Below are 14114 nucleotides of genomic sequence, written 5' to 3'. Positions count from 1 at the left end.
ATTAATCTTTTCTATGGTTAATGCTTGCTCACTCTGGAATCATGAATTAGCAACATTTGAGGATTGTTGTTTAGTTGCTAAGTCTGACTCTTTGCAACCCCATGGACTACAGCATGCCAGGCTTCCCTGTCCTTCACTATCTCCCAGAATTTGCTCAAGCTCATGTCCATTGAGTCTGTGATATTGGCCAACCATCTCATCCTCTGTCACCCCCTTGTCCTCTTGCCTTCAGTCTTTCCCATCATCAGGGTGTTTTCCAATGAGTCGACTCTTAGCATCAAGTGGCCTAAGTATAGGAACTTCAGCTTCGGCATCAGTCCTTCTAATGAATATTCAGGGTTGATTTGATCACTGGTTTTGATCTCTTGCAGCCTAAGAGACTCTCAAGAGTCTTCTCCAGCACCACAATTCGAAAGCATCAAATTTTTAGCACTCAGCCTTCTTTATGGTCCAACTTTTGAGGGACGTAGAGATAAATGGTTCCTTCTTTCTGTTGAATTTGAGGTTGTGTGGAGGTGAGGCTGAGTCAGAAATGGAGGCAGAAAGACTTACAGGGCCAGTATTGAGGTGGGAGAGGGTCAGAACTAGGCCAGTCTGAGTCTCCTAGGAACTGTCCACTGTGGTTGTGGCTGAAATCAACAAGTGAGCAAGAGAATGTGGCAGGGCAATTGATGTCTAAAAAGATTCATTTAACTCTTCTTTGATACAGTATTTACTGAATGGGTATTCAACAATGGGACACTCATTGGGTGGGGCTTATATTCTGAAGGATTTTTGAAATTCCATAAAAACACTTTCTTACAGATTAGAGAACCCAGGTGAAGAATGATAAATAATTTATCATCATAGCTAGGGCAGAACCACCATTAAACCAGAGCTATAGCTGAAACTGAGGTCTCCTGGATTAAGCCCTCCCCAAACAAATGGACAGAGAAGGCAATGGCAACCCACTCCAGTACTCTTGCCTGGGAAATCCCATGGACTGAGGAGCCTGGTAGGCTGCAGTCCATGGGGTCGCTAAGAGTCAGGCACAACTGAGCGACTTCACTTTCACTTTTCACTTTCATGCATTGGAGAAGGAAATGGCAAGCCACTCCAGTGTTCTTGCTTGGAGAATCCCAGGGACGGGGGAGCCTGGTGGGCTGCCATCTATGGGGTCGCACAGAGTTGGACATGACTGAAGCGACTTAGCAGCAGCAGCAGCAGCGGCAAGCAAATGGAAACTGAGATCCTCTCTGGTCTGCAGTAGCGGAGGCTTTAGGAAGCCCACATGAGTCAAAGGGCCACAGCAGACCAGTGTCAGCAGGGGGAAGTCATAGTGACTTCCCCCAAGTCCTTCCTGTCAAAGAAAGAAGCATTAGAGACCTTCACAAAGAAAAAAAACATCTCAAGGACTATTCCCAACTGGGGAAGTGTCTCTTAGTGGGGTAGTAGCCCCTTGAGTTTTCCTCCAGGACAATGGGCTTCATCCTTCAGCTCTAGGAATCTGGGATTTAAAGCAGGATCACTCGGCTTCAGGCAAGTCCTCAGCCAAGGCTTAGTTCCAAGGAGGACCAGGCGGGAAGCAGGGAGGAAGTAATGGACATTTGGATGCCTTTGAATTTGTGGATGAACTGGAGGCCAGCGATATGGTGAACTGGTGACTCCAGGAGGCCTCTTCTTACCTTCTCTGCTCCTGCGTCCAAGTTTCCCTAAATTAGTGTAAGAACCAACATGTACAAGGGCTCACTTAGAGGTGCTCATAACTGTTAAAGCATCATTAGGGTCTTTATACTGACCACATCCCTTCACAACAAACATCTTTTGAATGTTCCCCCACATTATTAAAGGAAGGCAGTGGTTCCTAAATTCAGTTGGGTGGACTGGTGGCAGGCTGGACTGGTGGCAGGTGTAAGAATCACACTTGTGGGTCTTGGCTTGGGCCTAGGAGTTTATGATTTTAACAAGCCTTCCAGGTGATTATGATAAACAAATGATTCAGAATCTCATTTTGCTATTTTTGGAGTTTGGGATCTGACAGATCTGGGTTTCAATCCTGGCTCTGTTTTACCACTTAAAAATTGAATTTCCTTGCACACAAATAGCCTCTTGGGCTTAGTTTTTCTGTCTAAGTGAGTGATAACAATAACGCCTGCCTCACAGTGGTGTTACAGAGTGAGTGAGATGACATGAAGTGTCAGCATGTGAAGCTGAAGTACAGGGTTGGCCACTCAGTAAGTCATATTAATATTCACTGTGATTTTTATTTGTCTTCATTATTATTTTGCTTGTATATCTGTTTCACCTTTTCTCTCCATGATTGTGGCTTCTTTTTATGCCCTAACTATCTATTAACATTGCTTAGTTATATAAGAGTGCTCAGACTAAGTTTTACTTAATATGCACAGAACAAAGTACACATTATTATTTTGATTTATAGATGAGGAAAGAGGTACAAAGATGTTAAGTATTTTGTCCTAAATCACATAACCTACAGGTTCCAGAGCTGAAGTCTAATGCAGAACAATGGAATTCCTATAGCCAAGAAGGGCAAAGTTGAGTCATCCCTTTGTATCCACAGGGCATTTCATACTTGGATGCTCACACCACTTGTAGTTGGCTGTCTGAGGCTGAGGATTCTGCATCTGCAGATTTGACCAACCAAGGTTGGAGTATTTTTACAGCAGTGGGAAGAGACACTATCTACTCTCACCCTTCTTGATGGCTTCATTATTATATGTTTTGAGTATTTGCATAATCGTAGAGAAGCTCCATGGATTCCTCAGTGCACTTAAAGTTTTACCAGTTGAACCCTTCCCCACAAAGGGGAAGCAGATTGATGAAATAAATGAGGGCTGGTCTCCCATCACCTGGCTGACCAGAGGAGGCTGCTGATGAGCAGCACTGGCACAACCATGTTAGAAAGCTGAATTGCCTGCAATCCCAGTCCCCAGGTTGAAATCTGACAAGTACTAAGAGGAGGCAGAACCATCATGCGGAGTAAAAGCCCTGATCCAGGTAGCAGGGTCCACATGCTGGCACAGTTGTGCTATTTTCCTGATTGAGGGAGTTGGAATTTCTAGGGGGAAACGCCTCACCCTCAGTGAGAAGGAAAGGGCTGCTACACTTAGATGGGAGTGTGTGTTGGAAGTTTATCCCTGCTACATCCATCATGCAGGAGGAGTAGATGGGCTCCTGCCTTAATTTTTATTCACATCCTTCGGAGTCCTACCGACATCATTGTTTAGGTGTAAGCACCACGTGGGCTCACTCGGATAGGCTTGTAACTATTAAAGAATATGGAGGTCTCCCCATTGACCAAGGCCCTTTACCATAAACATTTTGAATGCTGCCTCGCATTGTTGGAGGAAAGCAGTAACAAGGAGTAGTGAAATTGGATCTTGATTTCCATCTTCCACTTTTGTATGAGAAGATGTCATGAACAGCTAGTTGAGTGTATTTTTTGACTACTAGGGCCCCCAGTAACTTTCTCTCTTGAATTTTTGTTTACTCACCAATTTAGAGCTTCTTAGGTTAGTTTTATGGTTCACTGTTGATTTGTGAGTGTTAGATATGCAACTCTGAGAAATTGGCATAATCTAGAGTATATAGCGGAGAAGGCGATGGCACCCCACTCCAGTACTGTTGCCTAGAAAATCCCATGGGCGGAGGAGCCTGGTGGGCTGCAGTCCATGGGGTTGCGAAGAGTTGGACACGACTGAGTGACTTCACTTTCACTTTTCACTTTCATGCATTGGAGAAGGAAATGGCGACCCACTCCAGTTTTCTTGCCTGGAGAATCCCAGGGATGGGGAAGCCTAGTGGGCTGCTGTCTATGGGGTCGCACAGAGTCGGACACGACTGAAGCGACTTAGCAGCAGCAGCAACAGTAGCAGAGTATATAGTGGATTGTGGATTTTTAAAAGTTAAAGATTATGTCTTTTTTCATTTACATTTAAATTTTATTGAAGTATATCCTGCATACAGAAAAGAGCACAAATCTTATGTGTGCAGGGTGAGGAAATACATAAAGGATACATAGCTTGCACCCAGATTAGAAAACAATACTTGAACTGCAGAAACTTTTCACCACTCTTTTCTAGTCACTATTTCCTGTTACTCTCTCACCAGGGTAACCAGTGCCCTAGCTTCTCATACTGTAGATTAAGTTTGCATGTGGGAGCCATATTTTTATATCAGAAAAAATAGTTGATTTTAAAAATATTATAAATCAATAAAAGCAAATGTTTTTTGAGGAATACACAATAGTTAAGTAACAAATTCTGTAGTCCTTGGTTTTAATTTTGTCTTCTTAGTTTGAAATAATTTCAAACTCAAGTTTCAAGAATAGTATAATAACCTTGTTTCCTGAACAACTGAAGAGGAAATTTCTGGCATGAATACCCTATCACTCCATGCCCCCACCCCATATTTTAGCGTATCACTCACAGGGACATTCTACTACCGAATGATAATACAGCCATCAAAATCAGGAAAATAACATCAATATAATCAATGCAATATAATCTGCAGATACCTTCAAGTTTTACCCACAAGTCCAGGATTGTATATTGCAATTAGTTGTCATGTCTAGCTTTCTTCAAATAGGGGACTTTCTCAAGCTTTCCACGACTGTCAGAGCTCTCACAGTTTATTAAATTGCAGGGCAGTTATTTTTGTTGAATGTACCTAAGTTTGAATTTGTCTGATGTCATTATTAGATTTCAGTCAGGCCTTATTTTATTTATTTATTTTATTTTTTCCAGGCTAACAATTTTATTTTATTTATTTATTTTTTACTTTACAATATTGTATTGGTTTTGCCATACATTGGCATGAATCCACCATGGGTGTACATGTGTTCCCCATCCTGAACCCCCCTCCCACCTCCCTCCCCATCCCATCCCTCTGGGTCATCCCAGTGCACCATCCCTGAGCACCCTGTATCATGTATTGAACCTGGACTGGCAATCCATTTTACATATGATAATATACAAGTTTCAATGCCATTCTCCCAAACCATCCCACCCTCGCCCTCTCTCACAGAGTCCAAAAGACTGTTCTATACATCTGTGTCTCTTTTGCTGTCTCACATACAGGGTTATAGTTACCATCTTTCTAAATTCCATATATATGCGTTGCTGCTGCTGCTGCTGCTGCTGCTGCTAAGTCGCTTCAGTCGTGTCTGACTCTGTGCGACCCCATAGATGGCAGCCCACCAGGCTCCCCCGTCCCTGGGATTCTCCAGGCAAGAACACTGGAGTGGGTTGCCATTTCCTTCTCCAGTGCATGAAAGTGAAAAGTGCAAGTGAAGTCACTCAGTCGTCTCCGACTCTTAGCGACCCCATGGACTGCAGCCTGCCAGGCTCCTCTGCCCATGGGATTTTCCAGGTAAGAATACTGGAGTGGGGTGCCATTGCCTTCTCCATATATGCATTAGTATACTATATTGGTGTTTTTCTTTCTGGCTTACTTCACTCTGTATAATAGGCTCCAGTTTCATCCACCTCATTAGAACTGACTCAAATGTATTCTTTTTAATGGCTGAGTATTATTCCAGCTGTGTATATGTACCACAGCTTTCTTATGCATTCATCTGCTGATGGACATCTAGGTTGCTTCCATGTCCTGGCTATTATAAACAGTGCTGCGATGAACATTGGGGTAAACATGTCTCTTTCAATTCTGGTTTCCTTGGTGTGTATCCCCAGCAGTGGGATTGCTGGGTTATATGGCAGTTCTATTTCCAGTTTTTTTAAGGAATCTCCACACTGTTCTCCATAGTGGCTGTATAAGTTTGCATTCTCACCAACAGTGTAAGAGGGTTCCCTTTTCTCCACAACCTCTAAACCATTTATTGCTTGTAGACTTTTGGATAGCAGCCATTCTGACTGGCATGAAATGGCACCTCATTGTGATTTTGATTTGCATTTCTCTAATAATGAGTGATGTTAAGCATCTTTCCATGTGTTTGTTAGCCATCTGTATGTCTTCTTTGGAGAAATGTCTGTTTAGTTCTTTGGCCCATTTTTTTATTGGGTCGTTTATTTTTCTGGAATTGAGCTGCATGAGATGCTTGTATATTTTGGAGATTAATTCTTTGTCAGTTGCTTCATTTGCTATTATTTTCTCCCATTCTGAAGGCTGTCTTTTCACCTTGCTTATAGTTTTCTTTGTTGTGCAAAAGCTTTTAATTTTAATTAGGTCACATTTGTTTATTTTTCCTTTTATTTCCAATATTCTGGGAGCTGGGTCATAGAGGATCCTGCTGTGATTTATGTTGGAGAGTGTTTTGCCTATGGTTTCCTCTAGGAGTTTTATAGTTTCTGGCCTTACATTTAGATCTTTAATCCATTTTGAGTTTATTTTTGTGTGTGGTGTTAGAAAGTGTTCTAGTTTCATTGTTTTGCAAGTCGTTGACCAGTTTGCCAGCACCACTTGTTAAAGCGATTGTCTTTTCTCCATTGTATATTCTTGCCTCCTTTGTCGAAGATAAGGTGACCATAGGTGCATGGATTTATCTTTGGGCTTTCTATTTTGAACTATTGATCTATATTTCTGTCTTTGTGCCAGTACCATTCTGTCTTGATGACTGTGGCTTTGTATTATAGCCTGAAGTCAGGCAGGTTGATTCCTCCAGTTCCATTCTTCTTTCTCAAGATTGCTTTGGCTATTCGAGGTTTTTTTGTATTTCCATACAAATCGTGAAATTATTTGATCTAGTTCTGTGAAAAATACCATTGGTAGCTTGATAGGGATTGCATTGAATCTATAGATTGCTTTGGGTAGTATACTCATTTTCACTATATTGATTCTTCTGATCCATGAACACGGTATATTTCTCCATCTATTTGTGTCCTCTTTGATTTCTTTCATCAGTGTTTTATAGTTTTCTATATATGGGTCTTTAGTTTCTTTAGGTAGATATATTCCTAAGTATTTTATTCTTTTCGTTGCAATGGTGAATGGAATTGTTTCCTTAATTTCTCTTTGTTTTCTCATTGTTAGTGTATAGGAATGCAAGGGACTTCTGTGTGTTGATTTTATATCCTGCAATTTTACTATATTCATTAATCAGCTCCAGTAATTTTCTGGTGGAGTCTTTAGGGTTTTCTATGTAGAGAATCATGTCATCTGCAAACAGTGAGAGTTTTACTTCTTCTTTTGCAATCTGAATTCCTTTTATTTCTTTTTCTTCTCTGGTTGCTGTGGCCAAAACTTCCAAAGCTATGTTGACTAGTAGTGGTGAGAGTGGGTACCCTTGTCTTGTTCCTGACTTTAGGGGAAATGCTTTCAATTTTTCACCATTGAGGATAATGTTTGCTGTGGGTTTGTTATATATAGCTTTTATTATGTTGAGGTATGTTCCTTCTATTCCTGCTTTCTGGAGGGGTTTTATCATAAATGAATGTTGAATTTTGTCAAAGGCTTTCTGTGCATCTATTGAGATAATCATATGGTTTTTATTCTTCAATTTGTTAATGTGGTGTATTACATTGATTGATACGTGGATATTGAAGAATCCCTGCACCCCTGGGATAAAGCCCACTTGGTCATGATATATGATCTTTTTAATATGTTGTTGGAGTCTCTTTGCTAGAATTTTTTTTTTTAGGGATTTTTGCATCTATGTTCATCAGTGATGTTGGCCTGTAGTTTTCTTTTTTTGTGGCATCTTTGTCAGGTTTTGGTATTAGGGTGATGGTGGAGTTTGGAAGTTTACCTTCCTCTGCAATTTTCTGGAAGAGTTTGAGTAGGATAGCTGTTAGCTCTTCTCTCAATTTTTGGTAGAATTCAGCTGTGAAGCCATCTCATCCTGGGCTTTTGTTTGCTGGAAGATTTCTGATTACAGTTTCAATTTTCGTGCTTGTGATGGGTCTGTTAAGATTTTCCATTTCTTCCTGGTTCAGTTTTGGAAAGTTGTACTTTTCTAAGAATTTGTCTGTTTCTTCCAAGTTGTCCATTTTATTGGCATATAGTTGCTGATAGTAGTCTCTTATGATCCTTTGTATTTCTGTGTTGTCTGTTGTGATCTCTCCATTTTCATTTCTAACTTTGTTGATTTGATTGTTCTCCCTTTGTTTCTTGATGAGTCTGGCTAATGGTTTTTCAATTTTATTTAACTTCTCAAAGAACCAGCTTTTGGCTTTGTTGATTTTTGCTATGGTCTCTTTTGTTTCTTTTGCATTTATTTCTGCCCCAATTTTTAAGATTTCTTTCCTTCTACTAACCCTGGGATTCTTCATTTCTTCCTTTTCTAGTAAACTTAGGTGTAGAGTTAGGTTATTTATTTGACATTTTTCTTGTTTCTTGAGGTAAGCCTGTATTGCTATGAACCTTCTCTATTAGCACTGCTTTTACAGTGTCCCATAGGTTTTGGGTTGTTGTGTTTTCATTTTCATTCATTTCTATGCATATTTTGATCTCCTTTTTGATTTCTTCTGTGATTTGTTGGTTATTCAGAAGTGTGTTGTTCAGCCTCCATATGTTGGAATTTTTAATAGTTTTTCTCCTGTAATTGACATCTAATCTTACTGCATTGTGGTCAGAAAAGATGCTTGGAATGATTTCAATTTTTTTGAATTTACCAAGGCTAGATTTATGGCCTAGGATGTGATCTATCCTGGAGAAGGTTCCATATGCACTTGAGAAAAAGGTGAAATTCATTGTTTTGGGGTGAAATGTCCTAAAGATATCAATTAGGTCTAACTGGTCTATTGTATCATTTAAAGTTTGTGTTTCCTTGTTAATTTTCTGTTTAGTTGATCTATCCATAGGTGTGAGTGGGGTATTAAAGTCTCCCACTATTATTGTGTTATTATTAATTTCCCCTTTCATACTTGCTGGCATTTGTCTTATGTATTGCGATGCTATGTTGGGTGCATATATATTTATAATTGTTATATCTTCTTCTTGGATTGATCCTTTTCCATTATGTAATGTCTCTTTTCACAGCCTTTGTTTTAAAGTCTATTTTATCTGATATGAGTATTGCTACTCCTGCTTTCTTTTGGTTTCTATTTGCATGGAATATCTTTTTCCAGCCCTTCACTTTCAGTCTGCATGTGTCCCTTGTTTTGAGGTGGGTCTCTTGTAGACAACATATATAGGAGTCTTGTTTTTGTATCTATTCAGCCAGTCTTTGTCTTTTGGTTGGGCATTTACCATTTACATTTAAGGTAACTATTGATAAGTATGATCCCGTTGCCATTTACTTTATTGTTTTGGGTTTGAGTTTATACACCCTTTCTGTGTTTCCTGTCTAGAGAAGATCCTTTAGCATTTGTTGGAGAGCTGGTTTGGTGGTGCTGAATTCTCTCAGCTTTTGCTTGTCTGTAAAGCTTTTGATTTCTCCTTCATATTTGAATGAGATACTTGCTGGGTACAGTAGTTTGGGCTATAGATTATTTTCTTTCATCACTTTAACTATGTCTTGCTATTCCGTTCTGGCCTGAAGAGAATCTATTGAAAGATCAGCTGTTATCCTTATGGGAATACCCTTGTGTGTTATTTGTTATTTTTCCCTTGATGCTTTTAATATTTTTTTCTTTGTATTTGATCTTTGTTAATTTTATTAATATGTGTCTTAGGGTGTTTCATCTTGTGTTTACCCTGTTTGGGACTCTCTGGGTTTCTTGGACTTGGGTGACTATTTCCTTCCCCATTTTAGGGAAGTTTTCAACTATTATCTCCTCAAGTATTTTCTCATGGTCTTTCTTTTTGTCTTCTTCTTCTGGGATTCCTATGATTCTAATGTTGGGGGGTTTAACATTGTCCAAGAGGTCTCTGAGGGTGTCCTCATTTCTTTTAATTCTTTTTTCTTTTTTCCCCTCTGTTTCATTTATTTCTACTATTCTGTCTTCTACCTCACTAATCCTATCTTCTGCCTGTTAGTCTACTGTTGATTCCCTCCAGAGTGTTTTTGATCTCATTTATTGCATTATTCATTATATATTGACTCTTTTTTATTTCTTCTAGGTCCTTGTTAAACCTTTCTTGCATCTTCTCGATCTTTGTCTCCAGGCTATTTGTCTGTAACTCCATTTTGTTTTCAAGATTTTGGGTCATTTTAACTATCATTTTTCAGAATTCTTTATCAGGTAGATTCCCTATTTCTTCCTCTTTGGTTTGGTTTGGTGGGCATTTATCCTGTTCCTTTACCTACTGGGTATTTCTCTGCCTTTTCATCTTGTTTATATTGCTGTGTTTTGGGTGACCTTTCCATATTCTGGCAGTTTGTGGTTCCTCTTTATTATGGAGGTTCCTCACTGTGGGTGGGGTTGGACGTGTAGCTTGTCAAGGTTTCCTGGTTAGGGAAGCTTGTGTCAGTGTTCTGGTGGGTGGAGCTGGATTTCTTCTCTCTGGAGTGCACTGATGTGTCCAGTAATGAGTTTTGAGATGTCAGTGGGTTTGTTGTGACTTTGGGCAGCCTGTATATTGAAGTTCAGGGTTATGTTCTTGTGTTGCTGGAGAATTTGTGTGGTATGTCTTTCTCTGGAGCTTGTTGGCCCTTGGGTGGTGCTTGGTTTCAGTGTAGGTATGGAGGCATTTGATGAGTTCCTATCGATTAATGTTCCCTGAAGTCAGGAGTTCTCTGGTGTTCTCAGGATTTGGACTTAAGCCTCCTGCCTCTGGTTTTCAGTCATATTCTTACAGTAGCCTCAAGACTTCTCCATCTATACAGTACTGATGTATAGATGATAAAACATCTAGGTTAATGATGTAAAGTTTCTCCACAGTGAGGGACACCTGGAGAGGTACACAGAGTTACAAGGAGAAGAGAAGAGGGAGGAGGGAGATAGAGGTGACCAGGAGGAGAAGGGGGGAATTGAAAGAAGAGAGCAATGTAGCCAGTAATCACTTTCCTATGTGCTCTCCACAGTCTGTACCCCTCAGAGATGTTCACGGAGTTATACAGAGAAGAGAGAGGGAGGAAGGAGAGAGAGGTGGCCAGGAGGATAAAAGGGGGAATCAAAAGAAGCGAGACAGCTCCAGCCAGTAATCAGTTCCCTAAGTGTTCTCCACAGCCCAGAACACACAAAGAGATTCACAGGGTTGGGTAGAGAAGAGAAGGGAGGGAGGAGATAGAGGCAACCTGGTGGCAAAAAGGTGAGTCCAAAGGGGGAGAGAGCAATCCAGCCAGTAATCTTGCTCCCAAGTAAAAATGGGTACTAAAGATTGGATTCTTAAAGGTACAAAATTGATAACAAATACCCAAAAGCAAAGATTAAAAATCTAGAGTAGAGATTAGATTCTCAAAAATACAATATTAAAGAAAAAAACAAAGTCACAAAAATTATAAAATATATATATATATATATGAAGTTTACTTTAAAAATAGGGTGTTTTTTTTTGCAAAGTAATAGTAAGTTATAAAAATGAAAATTAAAGGAGTAATAGAGGACTTAAAATTTTTTTTAAAAATTAAAAAAATGGTAATAGTAAAAATATATCTAGGACTTTCTCTGGTGGTGTTGTGGACAGTGTGGGGTCAGTTCATTTTCAGATAGTTTGTTGATCTGGCTTACACTTCTCAAGATCTATAGGCCCATTCCTATGTAGTCGATGCTAACTGCAGGGTTTTAATCTATTGCAACTGTCACTTCCAAAGCAGTTCCCTCTGTTTAGTTTCTGTTTGCAGGCCTCTTCAGTGTCTAATCTCCACCCTGACACAAGAGGGCAGTGGTGGTCACTTTTTTTAGGCTCACTTGTTCAGCTGTGCTGTGGGGAGGGAGGAACACTGCAAACAAATATCACTGGCGTCTGTGGGCTGTGCTCCCAGTGTCTCGGCCACAATGGGTTTGCCCCCGTTCACGGAGTGTGTGCTTTCCCAGTATATATTGCTCAGGCTCTAGGTTGCTCTGCTGGGAACTGTCTGAGGCCAGTCCTGGGTTGAGTGCACTTCCCAGGTCAAAGCTGTTCAGGTTCTCGGGTACTCCACAAAGCCGCAGACTTGATTGAGCCTGCGTTTTGTGCCCTTCCCCAGTCTGAGCAGCTCAGGTGACCAGGTGCTTGGGGAGCTGTGACTTATCGCCTCCCCCATCCCAGCCACTCGGTTTTCTGGGTGTACAACGGGTGCACCTTCTCAGGTGTGCCATGTGTCTCTGGGGAGCTGATCTCTGGCTGCGACCCTCCCGGTGGATGTTGACTGTCCGCAATCACACGGAGTCTTGGTTAACAATGAAGGCTGCTTGCAGTTAGGTAGATGATGCCTCTCTGGGGCCGTCAGTGCCCTCTTCTGGCTCTGGCTGCCCTCACCTGCCTGTCTCCAGCGGGGGATGGGCCGGTCTGCAGCCGGCTAGCTCTGCTCAGTCCTTTGTTCTCCTTTCAAAGACAATGGGCTGCCTTTCTGGGTGCCTGATATCCTCTGCCAGCATTCAGAAGTTGTTTTGTGGAATTTGCTCAGCGTTTAAATGTTCTTTCGATGAATTTGTAGGGGAGAAAGTGGTCTCCCCATCCTATTCTTCTGCCATCTTAGGACCGCCTTCTCAGTCAGGCTTTAAAAAAAATTTTTTTGGGGGCAGGAATATCACAGTAGTGATGGTCTTTTCACTGCCTCCAATAGGTGGTGCACAATTCCAGTTTGTTTTATTAACGGTGACATTTGCTTTGATCAGCCTTCCTTATTGTTGAAGTATTCTTTCCCCCTTTATAGTTAGTATTTTGTGGGAGGTATTTTGAGACTATTTGAATATTCCATCCTGCATCAAATGTTCACCCATCAGTTTTAGCATCCATTGATTATTCTTGTCTGAATCAATATTATTAAGTTGATTGTCAGATAGTGATTTTCTTATTTAGCTTATTCATTCTACATTCTACATTTATCAGTTGGTATTCTGCTATGAGGAAAAGCTTTCTCTTTTCCTTATAAATCAATCAGTTAACAGATTCATTCATTTATATTGGTGTGACCTCATGGATTCCTATTTTATTTATTGAGTTCTAATCTATTGAGTACATCATGAGAAGCGCTGGACTGGAAGAAGCACAATCTGGAATCAAGATTGCCAGGAAAAATATCAATAACCTCAGATATGCAGATGTCACCACCCTTATGGCAGAAAGTGAAGAGGAACTCAAAAGCCTCTTGATGAAAGTGAAAGAGGAGAGTGAAAAAGTTGGCTTAAAGCTCAACATTCAGAAAACGAAGATCATGGCATCCGGTCCCATCACTTCATGGGAAATAGATGGGGAAACAGTGGAAACAGTGTCAGACTTTATTTTTTGGGGCTCCAAAATCACTGCAGATGGTGATTGCAGCCATGAAATTAAAAGACGCTTACTCCTTGGAAGGAAAGTTATGACTAACCTAGATAGCATATTCAAAAGCAGAGACATTACTTTGCCAGCAAAGGTTCGTCTAGTCAAGGCTATGGTTTTTCCAGTAGTCATGTATGGATGTGAGAGTTGGACTGTGAAGAAAGCTGAGTGCCGAAGAATTGATGCTTTTGAACTGTGGTGTTGGAGAAGACTCTTGAAAGTCCCTTGGACTGCAAGGAGATCCAACCAGTCCATTCTAAAGGAGATCAGTCCTGGGTGTTCTTTGGAAGGAATGATGCTAAAGCTGAAACTCCAATACTTTGGCCACCTCATGCAAAGAGTTGACTCATTGGAAAATACCCTGATGCTGGGAGGGATTGGAGGCAGGAGGAGAAGGGGACGACAGAGGATGAGATGGCTGGATGGCATCACCTACTTGATGGACGTGAGTTTGAATGAACTCCAGGAGATGGTGATGGACAGGGAGGCCTGGCGTGCTGCAATTCATGGGGTCACAAAGAGTCAGACACGACTAAGCAACTGAACTGAACTGAATCTGTTGTCATCAGTATTTATCAAATCTGTTATCACATTGTCCCCAGTTTGACAGTATTTCCTTTGATCCACCCTGCCTAGGCTATGACATCCCACACCAGACTGTGCTAATGTCCTCATCATTCTGCTTGGCCCCACTCCAGGCGATTTCTTCTGCTCTCCTAGCCTTCCAAGAGTGCCTCCTGATCCCCAGTGGCTTCTTAATGGGCCACTGCCACCACCTAGCACCCTTGCGTAGACATCTGCCCTACTCCACTCAGGCTTCAGCAATCTGCACTGAGCAGTGAGGTCCCTCTCCTCCTGCTCTCCTTCTCAGC

The 14114-nt window shown here is 41.0% G+C and overlaps 1 protein-coding gene across 5 annotated transcripts in view; it reads left to right on the top strand.

Annotated features, from left to right (window-relative positions):
- The window catches only part of AADACL3 (arylacetamide deacetylase like 3), a 155721-nt gene that overhangs the window by 84978 nt on the left and 56629 nt on the right, over nt 1-14114 (top strand). The window contains exon 4 of one of the 5 annotated variants that reach the window (XM_070768903.1): nt 5079-5370. The exons of the other annotated variants lie outside the window; for them this stretch is intronic. The gene's annotated coding sequence lies outside the window, so the exon portion shown is untranslated. The remainder of the gene's footprint in view (nt 1-5078; nt 5371-14114) is intronic. 5 annotated transcript variants of the gene reach the window in all.

This window comes from Bos indicus, chromosome 16 (genome assembly GCF_029378745.1).
Source record: "Bos indicus isolate NIAB-ARS_2022 breed Sahiwal x Tharparkar chromosome 16, NIAB-ARS_B.indTharparkar_mat_pri_1.0, whole genome shotgun sequence".
In the NCBI taxonomy this organism is placed as follows: domain Eukaryota; kingdom Metazoa; phylum Chordata; class Mammalia; order Artiodactyla; family Bovidae; genus Bos; species Bos indicus.
This window is presented reverse-complemented; position numbering and strand designations above follow the sequence as displayed.